Genomic DNA, 20,350 nt, shown 5'->3' with positions numbered 1-20,350 from the left:
TTGGTGGGAATGCAAACCAGTACAGCCACTACGGAGAACAGTGTGGAGATTCCTTAGAAAACTGGAAATAGAACTGCCTTATGACCCAGCAATCCCGCTGCTGGGCATACACACCGAGGAAACCAGAATTGAAAGAGACACATGTACCCCAATGTTCATTGCAGCATTGTTTATAATAGCCAGGACATGGAAACAACCTAGATGTCCATCAGTAGATGAATGGATAAGAAAGCTGTGGTACATATACACAATGGAGTATTACTCAGTCATTAAAAAGAATACATTTGAATCAGTTCTAATGAGCTGGATGAAATTGGAGCCTATTATACAGAGTGAAGTAAGCCAGAAAGAAAAACACCAATACAGTATACTAACGCATATGTATGGAATTTAGAAAGATGGTAACGATAACCCTGTATGTGAGACAGCAAAAGAGACACAGATGTATAGAACAGTCTTTTGGACTCTGTGGGAGAAGGAGAGGGTGGGATGATTTGGGAGAATGGCATTGAAACATGTATAATTAAGAAATGAATCGCCAGTCCAGGTTTGATGCAGGATACAGGATGCTTGGGGCTGGTACATTGGGATGACCCAGAGAGATGGTATGCGGAGGGAGGTGGGAGGGGAGTTTAGGATAGGGAACAGGTGTACACCCATGGTGGATTCATGTTGATGTATGACCAAACCAATACAATATTGTAAAGTAATTAGCTTCCCAATTAAAATAAATAAATTTAAATTTAAAAAATAAAATAGAAAAAAAGTTGCCTAGGAATAAATCCAAATAAAGATGTGCAAGACATTTATGGATAAAATGACAAACCCTTATTGAAACATAAATAAATGGAGAAATACATTTTATTTATGAATAAAGAGACCATCATAATGATGTAAAATTTCTCCAACTTCATTTAAACATTCAATATATTTACAATAAAAATATTTAACAGAGGTTTTGCATACCAGCTAATTCCGATATTCATATGAATGGGCAAATGTCCAAGAATAGCTCAGACACACCTAAAAAAAATCATTCCAAAGTGATCCTGGAAAACTTAATTATCCATAAGAAAAGAAAGAAATTGGGAAGTATATATACAAGTCAATTCTAGATACATTAATGGCTTGAATATAGAACACAGATACACTAGAACTTTCAGAAGAAAATCTACTATGAAAGTAAGACAAAAAAGGCACTAGGCTAAAAGATAAATTTGATTTCATTAAAATTGAGAGCTGCTTTTATCACCAGATAACATTAAAAAAGAAAGCAAGACATAACTTTTTTGTGTCAGATATAGCTGATAAAGGATTATTTGCTTGTATTTAAAGAACAATACCAGAGCTTCCCTGGTGGCTCAGCTGGTAAGGAATCTGCCTGCAATGTGGGAGACCCAGGTTCACTCCTTGGATTGGGAAGATCCCCTGGAGGAGGGCATGGCAACCCACTCCAGGATTCTTGCCTGGAGAATCCCCATGGACAGAGAAGCCTGGCAGGCTACAGTTCATAGGGTCTCAGAGTCGGACACAACTGAATGACTAAGCACAAAGAACAATAAGAAATAAGTAAGAAAAAGATAAACAACAGAATGATGGAGAAAAGATATTTTCTGGAATTTCACAGAATACGAAACACAAGCAAATATTTAAACAAATGAAGGATTCTCAACCTAATTATGACCAGTGTCATAAGAAGAGGAAGAGACACAAAGATGCACACACACAGGGAAAAGGACATGTGAAGACACAGCCAGAAGGCAGTGGCCATCTGCAACTCAAGGAAAGAGACCTCAGAAAGACCCCAAACTGCCAACACCTTGATCCTGGCATTCCAGCCTCCAGAACTGAAGGAAGATAAATCTCGATTTTTTTAAGCCATTAAGTCTGTGGTATATTTTTTTAGGGGAAACCGAGCAAACTAATACAAAAACTGGAAGAGAATTTATACTGACTTGATTGCCCATTCTTACTGGTGAGGCTCTAGAACAGAAGGACTAAAAACAGACTCTATAGTTTTGGAAAACACTTGGCATAATATTTTAAAGTTGAATATTTGAATTTTCAGCAATTCTACTCTTAGTGTTGTGCTCTTTTACTTATGTTAAATAAAATCTTGCACATGTGTACTAGGAAACATTAAAATAAATGTTCTTGGAAGTACTGTTCATAATAGGTCCCAATATCATTAATAGACTAATAAATATATTTTCTTATATTTATACAATATGGAATTTTCTCCTCTGCCCATGTGATTCTCCAGGCAAGAATACTGGAGTGGGTTGCCATTCCCTTCTCCAGTAAAATGAATGAACATGAGTTAAAACAAAATGTACGAACCTTAGAAACATGACGTTGAGTAAAAAAGCAAGCACAGAAGACTAAAGTATGATATCAATTTTATAAATCTCAATAACAAGCAAAATCACATAAAGATTAAATGAATGCTGAATAGAAAGTTAAGATGAAAGTGGTTTCTTTGGTGAAAGAAAGGTGAAACCTGGGTAGAGAACAGAGAGAAAGTTCAACAATTTTGATTCTAGTTCTTAATTTTGGTGGTGTGTTTGAAGGAGTTTATTTTATAGTTTCTCATAATTTACATCCAATTTAATATATTCTTTGGTATATTACCTAATAATACTTTAAAATCAAAATCCATTAGGTACCAAAGATAAGTCCCAGACATTAATTATAGAAAAGAGAGTCCACTTTGAAACAACATACATATTTACTCACAAATCTTCTGCAACTGAAGCCTTTTAGCTATGAAATTCTTCCCCTTTACTATGAGGACTTTATGTTCCATAACGAAGCCATCTACTTTGGGATAATTTCCCTTCTTTATTTAAGTGATATTAGTCTTCTGGCTATCTAGAAATTTTAAAAACAACTGATAACTACATCTCCTGCCCATAAGATATTACAGGGAAAGGATGAAGCAGAGAGGCAATGTCATACATTATCGATAACACAGACAAAAACATTATTGGTGCAAAGGTATTTTTCCATATAGCAAGTCTGAATGTTATTAATATATATCTATATAAATATCAAACATTAATAAAAGAAAATTAGTACATCAGCTATTTTGCAATTAGTTCCAGGGCCCTATTTTACATTACTACTTCATATCTGAGAGAGTTTGTGTATGTGTGTGTGTATATCTGTATATCTGTGTGTTTGGTTTTGCAGAAATGGCATTATGCTAAATTTTACATTTCTTTCTTGAATTACATGGCTTTTTGTTATCCCTTGGGAAAAAAGAATCTAGCAACAGCAGTTTACTACCTACCTGTGGAGAGGTACAAACAGCAATTTTAGCTGCTAGTGATTCTGAAATTGCCCTTAACTTTGTAAAAATGCTCCAAGAATCATCTTTTGCATCCATATTCAAGTCATTTCTGTGGACAAAGATGTCTCCTGTTATATCAGTAACAAAGGATGTTATAGTCATCAAGCCGCCAGCCACTACAGCCACCCTCAAAGCTGTACCCTGGGGGGACTCAAGATGGAAAAAACAGAATACTGGCCCTAGATATTTAAACTGCATATCAATCCAATGATTCCAATGAGCCCAGATTCTTGCATCTTACCAGATATTGAGAGGTGCTAAATTCATTAACTTGAGATGTCTAGTTTTTTTAATTAACAGTGATCTTTTGGTATTCCGACTACCTGTTTTTCTTGCAAAATGTCCTAAATATCCTGGCTCCTCCCTTACCTCTTCATAACAGTCCCTCAGAGCTATCTGAGAAGCTGTCTCCTGACTTAAGTCTTCAGTATGTCTGCTGAATAAAACAGAATTCTCAACTTTTAGGTTGTGCATTTTTTTCCAGTCAACATTTAATTGCATGGCTCGTGTAGGTAAATGCCTAAATGTAATAGGATGAATTGTAAATTATTAAAACTTGATAGATTCTGTTAACTCTATCAGTAGCTGAGATCCAGGCTTTCATCTCTGGATACTTCTGTCATAGACTGTGACAAATATGAGGTCTATATTGGTCTTAAAATTATTCTTAGAATTGTGGGGTTTCATTCTTTCAACGAATTGTTCTATTTGTCAGTAATAGTGCTAGGTCCTGAAATACAGAAGTCAACACACAAGAAAATACAAGGAGAAAACGCAGTTTCTACTATATTAACCTTTTTTCATTCACTCAGTTCAGTTCAGTCGCTCAGTTGTGTCCGACTCTTTGTGACCCCATGAATCGCAGCATGCCAGGCCTCCCTGTCCATCACCATCTCCCGGAGTTCACTCAGACTCACGTCCATCGAGTCAGGGATGCCATCCAGCCATCTCATCCTCGGTCGTCCCCTTCTCCTCCTGCCCCCAATCTCTCCCAGCATCAAAGTCTTTTCCAGTGAGTCAACTCTTCGCATGAGGTGGCCAAAGTACTGGAGCTTCAGCTTTAGCATCATTCCTTCCAAAGAAATCCTAGGGCTGATTGCCTTCAGCATGGACTGGTTGGATCTCCTTGCAGTCCAAGGGACTCTCAAGAGTCTTCTCCAACACCACAGTTCAAAAGTGTCAATTCTTCGGTGCTCAGCCTTCTTCACAGTCCAACTCTCACATCCATACATGACCACAGGAAAAACCACAGCCTTGCCTAGACGGACCTTAGTTGGCAAAGTAATATCTCTGCTTTTGAATATGCTATCTAGGTTGGTCATAACTTTTCTTCCAAGGAGTAAGCATCTTTTAATTTCATGGCTGCAGTCACCATCTGCAGTGATTTTGGAGCTCAAAAAAATAAATTCTGACACTGTTTCTACTGTTTCCCCATCTATTTCCCATGAAGTGATGGGACCAGATGCCATGATCTTCGTTTTCTGAATGTTGAGCTTTAAGCCAGCTTTTTAGCTCCTCTTCACTTTCTGCCATAAGGGTGGTGTCATCTGCATATCTGAGGTTATTGATATTTCTCCTGGCAATCTTGATTCCAGCTTGTGTTTCTTCCAGTCCAGTGTTTCTCATGATGTACTCTGCATAGAAGTTAAATAAGCAGGGTGACAATATACAGCCTTGATGTACTCCTTTTCATATTCGGAACCAGTCTGTTGTTCCATGTCCAGTTCTAACTGTTGCTTCGTGACCTGCATACAGATTTCTCAAGAGGCAGGTTAGGTGGTCTGGTATTCCCATCTCTTTCAGAATTTTCCACAGTTGATTGTGATCCACACAGTCAAAGGCTTTGGCATAGTCAAGAAAGCAGAAATAGATGTTTTTCTGGAACTCTCTTGCTTTTTCCATGATCCAGTGGATGTTGGCAATGTGATCTCTGGTTCCTCTGCCTTTTCTAAAACCAGCTTGAACATCAGGGATTTCACGGTTCACATATTGCTGAAGTCTGGCTTGGAGAATTTTGAGCATTACTTTACTAGCATGTGAGATGAGTGCAATTGTGTGGTAGTTTGAGCATTCTTTTGCATTGCCTTTCTTTGGAATTGGAATGAAAACTGACCTTTTCCAGTCCTGTGGCCACTGCTGAGTTTTCCAAACTCATTTCATTCACTAATTCACCCTTAAGTAATTCAACATGGTTTTCTTATTGAATATTGACAAGGAGTCAAATAAACTCAGCTAAACACTGAGTCTATAACTGCAGATGAGACGGATAGGCCCTGATTTTGATGTCACTACTATCTTTTGTCCTGCCATATAATGGGACATCTTCATTATTCCTTTTACTGTAAGGTTTTATCACAGACTCTGAAAAATGGAAAATGTCTTGCATATCAGTAAACAAAGGATGTGACAGTCATCAGTATTGCAGGCATCACTGATGGTAAACTGGTGAGCCCTGAGGGAACTCAGGAAAGAAAGACTATCTACTATCTAGCAGAGATCAGACTGCAGCCACTCTCTATGGTCAGCCCTGAGGCAGCTCAAGATATGAAAACACAGGATACTGGTTCCATATAGCTGAGGTGCATACCAAAGGAATGATTTCAATAAGCCCAGATTCTTGCATCCTCCCACACATAGAAAAGTGCTAAACTACTTAACTTGAAATATCTGATTTTTCTTTAACTAACAATGATCTTCTGATGTGTGGTCTACCTGCCCTTTGTTGCAAAACTTCTATAAAACCTGGCTCCCCTTCTCACTGCCTTGGAGCAGTTCTCTCAGGGTTACTTGAGATGCTGCCTCCTGATCTTGAAGTCCTAAAAATTCCCACCAAATAAAATATAACTCTCAACCTTTAGGTTGTGAATATTTTTAAAGTTGACATTGCTAATAAAAATACAATTGTCAGAGGGGTTCTGATGTGCACAGGGAACAATGAACTCCTCTTTCCCATGTCCCTTTCTCCTCCTTGTAACTCCTTATGTGAACTCACTTTGTGCCAAGACCAAGAAGATGTGTCCCAATAAGAACCAAGCTGATTTCCTTAGAATGACTGGAACTATACCTCATTTAGGAGACTTGATGCTTAATTGTGATAAGCAACTAGAAGATCATGAAAAAAACCTATAAAAACTATTTGTCTTGGGAGAAAATACTAAAAAGGGTTAACTGCTGTTCCATATACCTAAGCTCATGGGACTAAATCACAGGCACCAAGATCACCAAGGGTACGTGGCAACAATGAGCTAAAAATGGAAAAAAAGCATCATACTGTTATTGTACTCATTTTCCCCCAAGGTACTCTCTGATAAACACTACAACCTCCAAGGGAACTGGGGATAGTTTCCTTGTAGGGTAGGTTATAAATCCATCTTTTCCAAGCAGCTGTATCATATCCAGCTAACAGCACACTTTATTTAAGGTGATTGTATGAGATTAAGTGTTCCTACCTGATTGGAAACCTTCTTGTCCTCAATTCATTGGCTATCCTGGATTACTTTTTCTTGAATCAGACCTCCAGACTTCTACCAGAAACTGTTCCTTTGGAGATACCAGGCCTTCCCAGAAACTCAGAAAACTGAAATGGATACAGAAAGAGAAATTACTTGTACATATAGATCTCAATTTTTAGTTTTAAGTAAACATCCAAGCATACATCTTCTAAACAGTATAATAGCTTTCGGAAAATTCATGCTTTCTAAGTTTGCATGGGCTTCCCAGGTAGCACTAGTGGTAAAGAACATGCCAGTGCAGGAGATGAAAAAGTTTACATACTCATAAACTTAACATATTATGATAATAGTACAGGTTGCTTCATGTGTCTTCAACCCAAGCAAAGACTTCAAAAAAAAAGTCCCTGTTACCCTTTGTTCATTAAGGCACAAAGTGAGGGCAAAAAGGCAGGTTTCTAAGTTGTTTTCTTTAGAATTTTCTTTCTTCAGTTTTCATCAAGATCTTTAGGAAATTATTAATTTTGCTAAACTTAATTATTCATGAAACCTGCAGAAGAGTATTTCACGGAGACCTGTAATTTATAGTATCCATTGCATACATGCACTATGAGCTTGTCTTTTCTAGCACTGGCATACACAAAAGTGTCTGTGTGTGTGTGTGCGTGTGTGTGCACATGTGTGTCTCTTTGTGATGAAGTCGTGGGAAGAGAATGAATCTGTTGGCTGCTATTCAGTGATTTAGAAAGATAACAGAGTTAAGAAAAAGACTACAAGTGAAGCAGTCAAGTTGTGAGATTGTGTTTCCACAATAATAATAGCAGTTTCCTTAGTAACCAAGGGGGCAGTCTCCTCAAATTATAGTCACACCTGTTAAACCATCTGCGTGTAAATTTCATACTATCATCAATGGAAAACAAATGGCCCTATCTCTCCTTTCCTTTATCCATTGGCCATTCTCACATAAGCTATTTTTCTCTTCAAGGTCATGCTCTTTCCAATCTGTTTAAAAGTATTAGGATACAGGCCGAGTGACACAAAATGAGCCAGGCCTTCATACTTGTAGCAGTGATGGCTATGTAAGGAGCACTGGATTGGTAGGATGCTATAATTTGAATTCCCCTAGAAGCAGAACCTGAGGCAAGAATTTGAATGCAAACTGTTCATCTGGGAGGTTCTTCCAGAAAACTCAGGAGTGGAGTGGGATTTGAGAGTAGAGATATGGAAAGAAATCAATAGATATACATTACTAAACAGATTTCTCCTGCAGGAAACTGCTGTCAGTCCTCCCGGGGAGTTCTCTAAAATTCTATGGAACATGTCTCAGAGTTATTCCAAGACTGAGTGAGAAACTTGAAGTACTTATCTTCCAGTCCCCTTCTGTCCTTGGTTGAGAGCTACACCCAGATATATTAACTCCTGTATACTTCTGACCTGTCCTAGAGTGGCTAATTGCAGATGTTAGATGATTATGTCAGTATATACTGGAATGATGAGGCTGGGGAGATATGAGTCGAGCACTGATACCGTCTGATATAGTGGGGGCAGGAGGTATTATTAGTTACTGGCTTGCAAGTCTAAATGGATAACCTTAAATTCCTGGGTTAATGGTTTTACCTGGAGGTATTTAAACATGGTATGTCAGTAAAAATTTCCTCTATCAAATGACGTTTAGGATCCTAAGACCTTATTTTTTTGAAAAACTATGTGTTTGAACAGATTATTAAAAGATAAAATGATTAAGATTTCAAGCTGACAATTTATGCATTCATTCATTCACTCATTCAACAAACATTTATTGAACAGCTAGAGTATATCATGGGTTAAGCTAACACTAGTGTTACTGTTACTAAAATTATTATCTTGCCATCTAGAAATAAATGTAATGTGACATCCAAATAAAATTCATAATTACAGTAAAAATTATTACAGAATGCTATAGGAAGATGCAGTAAGATCTTAATTTTTGCTGTGGACAGTATATGGGAGATATCAGCAGGGCTTCCTGTAGAAGTCAATGGAAATGTATATGTAACAGGAAGGAAGGGTGTATTTTTAAGGAAAAGAGAAGATAAATTCATGGTTGCAAGAAAATGAATGGTTAAGAATCAGAGCAGAAAGGAGATCCATTTATAATCAATATAAGAAATACTCATTGGAGTATAAGAAACGAAGACAACGGAGAGGGTGTCAGAAACAATATCATGAATGGTCCATGTATGTATAGTAAGTGCTACGGTTGAATTTCTGTGTGCCCCTCCAAATTCATATGTTAAAATCTTAATTTCCCATTGTAGGTGGGGTCTTTGAGAAAGATTAGATCATGAGGGCACAGCCCTCAGGAGTGGTATTAGTGGTCCTACAAACAAAAAGACCCCATAGAGCTCCCTAGCCTCTTTTGCCATGCGAAAGTACAAGAAGTCTGACTTAGAAGGCCCTCATTTGACATGCAGTGCATGAATGTGAAGTCATTTCAGTCGTGTCCAACTCTTTGTGACCCTATGGACTGCAGCCCACTAGGCTCCTCTGTCCATGGGATTCTCCAGGCAAGAATACTAGAGTGGGCTGCCATACCCTCCTCTAGGGGATCTTCCCGACCCAGAGATCTAAGCCATGTCTCCTACTGTCCCTGCATTGCAGGCAAGTTTTTACCACTGAGCTACCAGGGAAGCCTCATCTGACCATACTGGCACCCTGTTCTTGCACTTCCGGTCTCCAGAACTGCTAGAAATAAATGTCTGTTGTTCATGAGCCACCTAACCTGTAGTGTATTCTTACAGCATCCCAATGGACAAAAAGAGTTAGGATGTGAGATTTTTACTCCAAGGATATTGGAATCCATTCAAAGATTTTAATTGAAAATTTAGAAGAGAAGAGAGAAAAGTTCCACAACACAATCAAGTATTTTCATAAGATAAATTTGCTTATTTTAGTTTTAGAAAGATCATTCTGGAACGACTGTGGCTGGATTGCTAGAGAAGGGTGATAATAATCCTGGCTGTAGAAAGATGAGTACACTTACACTGTTGGTAGGAATGTAAATTGATACAACCACTATGGAGAACAGTATGGAGGTTCCTTAAAAAATTAAAAATAAAACTACCATATGATCCAGAAAACTGGGAATAAATCTTGAGAAAACCAAAATTCCAAAAGACACATATACCACAGTGTTCATTGCAGCACTATTTACAATAGCCAGGACATGGAAGCAAGCTAAATATCCATCAAAAGAGGAATGGATAAAGAAGATGTGTGTATGAACATACACACATACACACAATGGAACAGTGTGTGTGCATGCTAAGTTGCACACACACTATTTTCCAGTATTCATGTAAGGATGTGCGAGTTGGCCTATAAAGAAAGCTGAGTGTCAAAGAATTGATGCTTTTGAACTGTGGTGGTGAAGACTCTTGAGATTCCCTTGGACTGCAAGGAGATCAAACCAGTCAATCTTAAAGGAAATCAGTCTTGAATATCCATTGGAAGGACTGGTGCTGAAGCTGAAACTCCAATACTCTGGCCACCTGATGCAAAGAACTGACTCACTGGAAAAGACTTGGATGCTGGGAAAGATTGAGGGCGGGTGGAAAAGGGGACGACAGAGGATGAGATGATTGGATGGCATCACCGAACTGATGACATGAGTTTGAGCAATCTTGAGGAGTTGGTGATGGACAGGGAAGCCTGGCGTGCTTCACTCTATGGGGTCGCAAAGAGTCAGACACAACTGAGCGACTGAACTGAACTGATGCTAAGTTGCTTCTATCATGTCCAACTTCTTGCGACCTTATGGATGGTAGCTCTCCAGGCTCCTCTCTCCATGGGATTCTCTAGGCAAGAATACTGGAGTGGGTTGCCATGCTTTCCTCCAGGTGATCTTCCTGACCCAGGGATCAAAATCCATGTCTCATGTCTCCTGCATTGGCAGAGAAGTTCTTTGCCAGTAGCGCCACCTGGCAACACCTAATGGACTATTACTCAGCCATAAAAAAGAATAAAATTGGGTCATTTGCAGAGATGTGGATGGACCTAGAGACTGTCATACAGAGTAAAGTAAGTCAGAAAAAGAAAAACAAACATCATTTGTTAATGCATATATATGGAATCTAGGAAAATGGTATAGATGATCCATTTGCAAAGCAGAAATACAGATACAGACATAGAGAAAAACTTATGGATACCAAGCGGAAGAGGGAGGGTGATTGGGGTTGATATATACACTATGGATGTGTGTGTGCATGTTTTGTCACTCAGCTGTGTCTGACTAGCTCCTCTGTCCATGGGATTTTCCCAGCAAGAATACTAGAGTAGGTTGCAAACCTGGTGGGGAATCAGAGTGCTGCCTTTTCTGGAGGGCAGGAGTTGGGTGGCATGGAAGATCATAGCCTCACTTGGCCCAACCAAAATCACAGAACGTAGGGAATGGGTGCAATATTTCCATTGGCATTTGGCTTGAATAGTATGAAAAGTGAAAGTGTTAGTCGCTCAGTCACATCTGCTTTGTGACCCCATGGACTAAAGCCCATGGGATTTCTCAGGCAAGAAATGGCTGGAGTGGGTTGCCATTTCCTTCTCCTGGGGATCTTCCCCACTCAGGGATCAAACCCAGGTGTCCCGCATTACAGGTAGATTCTTTATCTGAACCACCAGGTACCCTCCACTGAATGGTGTGTGTATTGCTCAGTTTTCTGTTTTTAGCAACCCCTTTCTTCATACTTAGGCTTAGGAGAACAGGGTGTGTTTTTTTTTTTTTTTTTTTGGAAGCTTTTTGTGTGTTCTGTTGGTGGTTATGGATTGGAGGCTCCTGTAGTACCTTCTACAGGAATGTATAGGAAGCGATAGGAAACACCATGTCATTCCCCAAGTCCCAAAGTCCCTACTAACTCTGCGTTCTCATTTCCACCTTTCAGTGTCTTTCTTTGCTTGTTTGTTGTTATGTTCAGGGTTTTAGTTTCAAGTGAGAGAACCTTGGAGAAATGAGTTGCTTCATTTCTTGGAAGCAGAAGTCTAGAGACCTATTGATGTTAAAAAAGCACTGCTGACTGTAAATTAAAATTTGATGACGCACACCTTGCCCTTTAAGAATTATTCTGCTAGATAATGTGGCTTCCCAAATTTGCTACAATTTGATTTTCTCACTTCTAAAAGTCAAGTGTTTTGCTGGAGTTGCAATTTAAAGATAAGCAAGAAATGGGGCTAAAATGATCTATGTGATTAACAGATTAGAGTTAGAAACCTCAATATACATTCATATTTAGTTTAATATTCATATTAGCTTAATACACAGTTATGTAGAGAGAGATTTATAGATATGTGTATATATATGGTTAATACACATACATATTATCTCTTTGCTCTGTCAGCTGAGAAGACCTGGAAGCAATGACATTTGAGTCACAATTAGCATACTCCAAACCCAGATCCTCATGTCTAATACCATTCTCCAATAAGAAGATCTAGTTATCCTTGAAGAAATAGCTGATTTTAGGACTCGGGCAGTAAATATACAAGATGAGCTTAGACCATCATATAGGGTATGGAAGTGTAAAAACAAACAAACCATCCAATTGGGGATACATCAAAGTGGCACAAAAGCCAACTGAAGGAATTCATAAGGTTCAGGACTAAAGCAATTTGAGCAACAAATAAAGTAGAATTGGAGGATTACCGTAAAAAATAAAAATCCATGAGTTCTTCTGATGTAAATAATTGGATACATAAATAAATAAATGAGAACAGACAAAACTCCAGTGAAAAAGAATTCCAAATAGTTTATATAGACACTCCATCTTAAGCATAACTTCCTATTCCTTAGTTGTGGGCCAAGGATACTAACTTCCTTCCAAAAAGTACAAGAAAAAAGGGGGAAAAGAGTAACTCTACAATTAAGAAACCTGGAAAGCACTACCTTCGCCAGGTGATCAAGATCAACCTCAGCATTCATAATGCACATTGATACTGTGCACATTGATGTGATCTGACAAAATAACCCTTCTACGCTGTGGTCTTCCTCCCCAAAACACAGAATTCTAATCTTATCATGAAAAATGAATCAAACAAACCCCAATAATGGGCATTCTACAAAATTCTGACTAACTCAAAATTGTCTACATCACCCAAACCAACGAGTCTGAGAAACCATCAACCCCAAGAGGATCCTAAGGAAAAATGACAACTAAATGTAGTGTGATGTCTTGAATGAAATCCTGAAACAGAAGGGAATTAGGTAAGAACTAAGGAATTTGACTAATGTATGGACTTGAGTAAATGATAGTGTTTCAAAGGGCAGAAATTATTACAATTTATAGGTAGGCAATTGATTGTGGGCAATGTCTAAAGTACAGTGAAATATTAACATACAATGCTCTATCAACTTTAATGTGTTTTATGTTTCCAAAATGATGAAACGTTATTTCAGTCAATAAATAATTGACTTTTCCCAAAACACTCACAAGGAAATGATATTATCATTTGACAGTAGTTTCACCTAAACTGGAGTTTTTGGTACTTGTGGTTGCCAATGGTACTGGAAAGTGGGTTACTTCTACAAATCCTCTCCATGGCAAAACCTTACCTTCACAGGGTAAATCACAATAGGTGCCTAAAGCCAAATGACATATAGCTATGCAGCAAGATTATGAAGCATTTTACTTAAAGGCACAATAGAATGTAGAAAAAGCCATTTCTATCTTTTCTGCTCAAAGGTCACTCACCATCTTTTTATCAGCCATCTCAAAAGTTCTCCATAAATTTAGACTATATAGTATCACTCAGGGACTTCCTAAGTGGCTCAGTGATAAAAGGATCCATAAAAGAATCCAGCTGTCAAGGTAGAAGACACAGGAAACGCAGGTTCAATTCCAGGGAAAATCCTTAGAGGAGGAAATGGCAACCCACTCCAGTATTCTCGCCAGGAATATCCCATGAACAGAGGAGTGTGAGCCGCAGTCACACAACTTATTGAATGAGTGCTGGCACAATGCCACTTAATGGAACTGTAGCTCAATGTTCTATTTTAGCATGGTTGATATGATATTATTTGTATTAGTGCTAAATAAGTTATTTGACACATTTTTTCCTTAAAAAAAAAAAAAGGCAATTTTTCCTAGTCTGGCCCTGGGCACATATGTGAGTTTGCCATTTTCTTCCATAGACTATTTGTTCCACTGTGTTATATTTTTTCTACCTTCTCAAAAATAAGCATTTAATCATTCATCTACACATTCATGCATTCATACATTTATTAACTTAATCTGTTGAACACCTACATACGGCACAGAAAAAAGGCAGAACGCTAATCTGAGTTACATCGAAAATAATGAACTCAGTTAAAATTTTTGCTGATAACAGGTGTTACTTGATTTACTGGAAATTGCATTTCATTATAGGAACTCACTGACTTGGTTAAAATTAAACACAGAAATAATAATAAAGTAATAAAAGCACTAGTCATTTACTGAGTGCCTGCTTTGTACCTGACTCTGAAAAGAAACTCTGAAATCACTATGGATGTTTTGAGGACTGTCTGATGTAATTGTAATCTCCATTTTAGAGATGAAAATAACAAGATTCAGAGACACTAGGTTACTTGCCTAAAGAGAAGGGGCCCAGATACTATAGAATTGGAAATAGAATCTTAAACTTTATAATGCCAAAGTCTGTGTTTTTAATCAAAATGTGTGTGTGTGTGTGAGAGAGAGAGAGAGAGAGAGAGAGAATGTTTAATAAAGAATTTTTGGAAAATGGCAAGAGAACTGCCAGGTATTCATCAAAGCATGATTTAGGAGCTTCTTACTGTACAAACAATTGTGGATCATATGACTGAATTAAGGATCTCTTACTTTTGAACTAAGAAATCAAAAGCTTCCAGAAGTTGAATCCAAGTTTTGCACTTATATAAGATACTTCCTACAGAATGCTGAAGCATAAAAACTAAAGAGCTCTGAAAATAATGGAAGCATTCTTACTAGTATGATTTTGTAATGTGGATAATAAGGGATTTAAGAAATTGGCAGATGCACCTGCAGACTCATTTGTTATCATTTCTGTGAAGGGCAAGATAAATGAATAAAAAGGAGAAAAATGAAAAAAAAAGTGCCTAGCAGTTTTAGGTAGTTTGCTTAATCTCCAGACTAGGCAAGATTAAGCACAAAAAAATGTCTTGAAATTATATTTTTAAAGAACTTACAAGTGCATGTGGTCTTTTTATACCAAATAACTTGGAATTATGAAATGTCTAATTAAGTCTAATCTTCTCTGATGATAAAATCACTGATTTTATTTGAAACTATGAAATGAAAAAATGAAGTAATAATCAGAAATTCTTAAGAAAGGGAGTAGAAAAAACCTATTATGCCTCTAAAACAAATTATAAAGAAGAGCCATGTTAAAAACATTTTGAAACAAACATAAAATCCTTATTACTGTTACAGAGCTTTCAAAACCTTATCTTGTTTTAATTTTTAATAAATATTGTTTATATAATTACTGTCACAAGGTAGACAAAATTTTAAGTCAGCTTTCATTCTTCCCTCATTAAGCGTTATTCTATTTTGCTTCATAGTCTTGTAATTATAGCAACTGTGTAATTTTCTAATAAGTGGGTATAATTTACTATTTTCCTATTAACAATTAAAAGTGTTTCCAATTTTTGTTATTACAAATGATGTGATAATGAGCACTTTTATTTATATAGTTTTCTGGATGTAAATTATTTATTGGCATAAGGGTCCAGAATTAGAATTAATGTGTAATACACTATTAACATTTTTATCTTCCTAGACATTGACAAATTACTTGTTAAAATTTTTTGCCAACCGAAGATATTTTGTATAATGTTTGAGTTTGCTAAATTAACAATGTGGAAATCTATGTTCCATTTCTTTGAATTTTTTGATAATGGAGTGCTGCCTTTTTGGGGTACGTGTGACTAGGAGGGCAGCTGTGTCTGTGAAGGGTCCCCAGAATGGGTGTGAGGTAAGCAGAAAAAGTTTTTAAGAACACTAATTGAATATTCTGTCGATTGTTATCTCTTATTCTTTTCTACTTCTTTATAACATAGCCGGGCAGGTGAAAAAAATCTTTTGGCAGGGCAAATTGGTATTCCAATAAATTAACGACCAAACCACCTTCAAATGGTTTTTCAAGACTGGAAAGACTGCTCAGACTTACCAGTAAGTTCTTCCTAATTCTTCTTAAGGATCATTTTCTTAGAAGCTTTACCCACTCTCCTCAAATTTTCCTCCATCCTCTCTGCTTTCCTCAGACTCAGCTGGTGAGTTGATTCATATCTCATTAAGAAAATAGAGGTCAGTAAATGCCAAACCCATTAATTCATTAGCATTGATCTTTGTACTGCCTTTGAAAGTGAAAGAAAAGTGAACATGAAAGTCGCTGTTCTACTCTTTGTGACCCTATGGACTATAGAGTCCATGGAATTCTCTAGGCCAGAATACTGGAGTGGGTAGCCTTTCCCTTCTCCAGGGTATCTTACCAAACCAGGGATCTAGCCCATGTCTCCCACATCACAGGCAGATTCTTTACCAGCTAAGCCACAAGGGAAGCCCAAGAACACTGGAGTGGGTAGCCTATCCCTTCTGCAGGAGATCTTCCCGACCCAGGAATCAAACCAGGGTCTCCTGCATTTTAGGCAGATTCTTTACCAACTGAGATATCAGGGAAGCCCTGATAATTAATTATGTTGTTCAGTAGGTCAGGTGTATTAAATGCATTTTCAACTTAACAATTGGTCTATCAGGACATAACCCTATCCTAACTCAAGGAAAATCTCTCTCTTTGTGTGCTGTGTGTGTGTGTGTGTGTGTGTGTAGAGAGAGAGAGAGAGAGAGAGAGAGAAAGAGCAGACAACCAGATATACATATACTTGGGCAAACTGATCGCAAAGAGTTGGACGCGACTTAAATTGATTTTAAAGAGGATGCCAATAAGCCTCATGGATATGGTAATTTAGAGGCTAAGACCTAACCCACAAACCCTCCAAAATGAAGGTGTTCAGGCTATTGAGAAACCAAGCTCCTCTCTTAGCTACCCAGGCACTGCACTGAACAGAGAAGAATGTAAAAGGAAAATCTAGTTCAGGGCCAGACTTGGGTCTCCTGCATTGCAGGCACACGCTTTACCATCTGAGCTGCCAGGAAAACCATTAATTGATAACTTGTAAAATATCAGAAAAAAATGGAGTGGAACATTTTGTATTGAATAGGAACTACTAAGTCATGTATCAGTACTAAGAATGATTCTTATTGAATGAAATTTTTTCATTATTTTTTGGAAAGAAAAATATTCTTGTGTTAGTGTTTCACAGTTTCTATTCATTCACATTTTTACTCATTTATTCAACAAACATTTCCTAAATACCTTCCATGTGCCAGTGTCTGTTGTAACCCTTGGAAGACTCAGAGGTGAACAAAGCAGTTTGCAGGTAGTAAATTTTAAAAGGCACAAATGAGTTCATATGCAGTTTATGAACTATAATCATTTTTCTTAACTAGACTGTATTAATATACACCTGGTGACCTTGAGGTCCTGGGACATAAAGTGGGTTGCCATTTCCTACTCCAGGGAATCTTCCCAGCTCAGGAATCGAACCTGCATCTCTGGTGGGCATTGGCAGTTGGATTCTTTACCACTAGCACCACCTGAGAAGTCCATTATTAGATTAGGGAAGCCCAGCCATTTTCAAATAGTGTGATTTGAAAAATTCTCTAATTTGCTGGGGTTCAGGAACATTATTTTATTACTGGGGCTGGATGGGAAATTTAGAGTGAGAAAAGAGATTATGATGACTGGTTTGCATCTATTCTCTTTCTGAGGACGAAGTGATGAGTAGGGATGTCTACTCTGCTGTTGGCCCAGTGCTTAAATATCAGAACTAGTTTTATCTAGTAAATATGTGTTGAACAACTATTAAATATTAGGCACTGAGTTGAAACCAGGAATATAAAGTGAATAACTGACAAGAGCAGGTATGACTAACAAGAACCAGACACTGTGCTAATGCTTAACATGTACTATCTCACATTCCATTAATTTTCACATTAGCCGTATGGGGTAGATACATTTATTACACCATTTTCTGCATGAGGACTCTGATCTTTTATGACTTCTCCAAGTTTACACAGCTAATTAGGGGCATAGGCAGTATTTGGACTCTGGTCTGGTTGTTGTTATTGTTTTCAGCGGCTAAGTCGTGTGCAACTTTTTTTGCAAATCAATGCCAATTCTCTTAACCATTACTATTGACTTTAAGTTGTAGACAAGTTCAGAATTATATGTATAAGGGGACAACCAACCCTAAGACCATTTGGCAAAAACTGGCTGATTGAGGTTTATGTAAGATGCACTCGGAGTGAAGCAGACGGAGGGAGAGGCCCCAAAACACATTCTCTGTATTAAGGGGCAATGGAAGAGAGTAAGAATTAGCCTACAGCATCATGATGTTGAAGATCAAGAAAAAGTGTTTCTCTCCTTTGTGAATAGTTATCAGATTATTTCTACTTCAAAATATCAGGAAGAAATCATAGACAAATGAACAGTTTGTGGAGGCACCTTATTTAAGTTTGAATCCTGGCAGATGTAGAGTTCATAATACCTACCCTGACCGGAATTATGAGGTGTAGTTAAGTAACCTTTCATTTTTCTTTAGCCTTCAAGCAAAACATTTTCTGATAGTTATAATTTAGAAAAGCCTCAAGAGAAAATATTTAAAGTCCACTATCTCAGAGGAAAGCAATTTTGCAAAAAGATGTATCAGTGAAAGCAAGACCAAGCACACACCAACGGTTTAGTGAGATTACTGTTTTATCATTGCTCATGTTGTTTCTCCACACATATTTCTGGAAGAAAGTTCTTAATGTTCATCAGTTTTCAAAGAGATAAAGACCCACACTGGTGTGTCAGAAAGAGCTTTGCCCTGGAATTAGATCAGTTTAGGTTTTGCTACTTACTATGATTAGTTCTCATTCTCAATCTTTCTGAACCTGTTTCCCATCTGCAAACAGGATAACCCTATCAATTAAAGAGGGATGTAGTTAAATTAAATGACATATATAAATGAAATATATACCTACAGACTGAGAACATGCTTCATAAATGTTAAGTGATCTGCAAGTATTTTGCTTCCCTGAAATGGAAGAAACCTGTTCTCATGTTTTAACCAATGGTCTAAATATCAATGTGATATTTAGTTGAAAATTAAATTTGTTCTTTCACTGTCTATCTGCATTTTAATATATTCTAACATATTCTCCTTAGTAAATTGTATCAATATTAGTAATATTTGTCATTTAAGCTATTACTGTTCATTTGTTTAAAGGTATTTCAATGGAGATACAGGAGATGAGATGAGAGTTCGATTCCTGGGTCAGGAAGATTCCCTGGAGGAGGAAATGGCAATTCACTCTAGTAGTCTTTCCTGGAGAATGCCATGGACAGAGGAGCCTGGTGGGCTACAGTCCATGGGTTCACAAAGAGCTGATGTGCACATGACTAAGTGCACATGCACAGTGTGATATGTCATTACTCAAAGGGATGCCAAGGTTTTGTCAAAGATTTCAATGAGATATAAATACATCTTAATCAGAACTCACTTTCAAAGAAGAGGAGAACAATGATTGAATATGTAGAAAGGAAAAAAACTTTTCTACAAATTCTGTTTTTATTTGCTCTGATGGGGAAAAAAGATAGCTTATAATTAGTCTAATTTACATTAGTTTAAAAGAAAGTGCCATATAAATTGATAATGCAAAATAAATCAGGTTTCTTTAATCAGTAATTCATATTTACAAATATTCTTTCCGAAAAGTGCCAAAAGGAAGCACTGTTTTGCCTTCAAATTTCCAGCCAGTGTTGTATTACAAAGGTTAATAACTCAAAAATACAAATAGAATCATGTGGCAATCAGGAAATGATTTGTGTACCAGCTATTTTAACAAAAGGCTTGCAAATATAATAAATAAATGCTAAAAGTCAAAAGAATGCCACATGTGTATGAAAGCAGAGCATTCAGAATTATAAACTATCTTTGGAGATTAATTACAATATTCTTTCAGAAAGATTTGTCTGAGTTACTGTTATTTAAATGGGGAACACAGAATTAGCTGATCTAGGTTATCATGTTCATACTATGATATGACCAAAAATATTTATGTGATAATATATGTGGTAGAAATGAGTAGAATTCTATAGGAAGAACTAATTAAATTAACTAAATGCCACCCCACACCTGTTAGAATGGCTAGTATCAAAAACACAAGTGATAACAAGTGTTGGTGAGCATGTTGAGGAAAGAGAAAGACAGGCATTGTTGGTGAGAATGTAAATTGGTGCAGCCACTATAGAAAATAGTGTGGAGGTTCTTCAAAAAAAATTAAAATACAACTAACATATGATCCAGCAATTTTCCTTCTAGCTATATATCCAGAGGAAATGAAATAACTATCCCCAAAAGATCTGTACCTCGTGTTCAATGTAGGATTTATGACAGTCAAGATATGGAAACAATCTTACTGTTTTTTGATGGATG

The 20,350-nt window shown here is 37.2% G+C and overlaps 1 protein-coding gene across 3 annotated transcripts in view; it reads right to left on the bottom strand.

Annotated features, from left to right (window-relative positions):
- PKIA (cAMP-dependent protein kinase inhibitor alpha) overlaps positions 1-20,350 on the bottom strand; it is a 99,802-nt gene that overhangs the window by 35,744 nt on the left and 43,708 nt on the right. For 2 of the 3 annotated variants that reach the window (XR_005724682.1, XM_040261984.1), the window contains exon 2: positions 6,802-6,929. The gene's annotated coding sequence lies outside the window, so the exon portion shown is untranslated. Of the gene's footprint in view, positions 1-6,801; positions 6,930-15,978; positions 16,098-20,350 lie in introns of all 3 variants that reach the window. The other variant, XM_040261985.1, reaches the window with a different exon arrangement.

This window comes from Oryx dammah, unplaced genomic scaffold, assembly GCF_014754425.2.
Source record: "Oryx dammah isolate SB20612 unplaced genomic scaffold, SCBI_Odam_1.1 HiC_scaffold_19, whole genome shotgun sequence".
Taxonomy (NCBI): Eukaryota; Metazoa; Chordata; class Mammalia; order Artiodactyla; family Bovidae; genus Oryx; species Oryx dammah.
The sequence above is the reverse complement of the archived record's forward strand: the minus strand, read 5'-3'. Positions and strand labels throughout refer to the sequence as shown.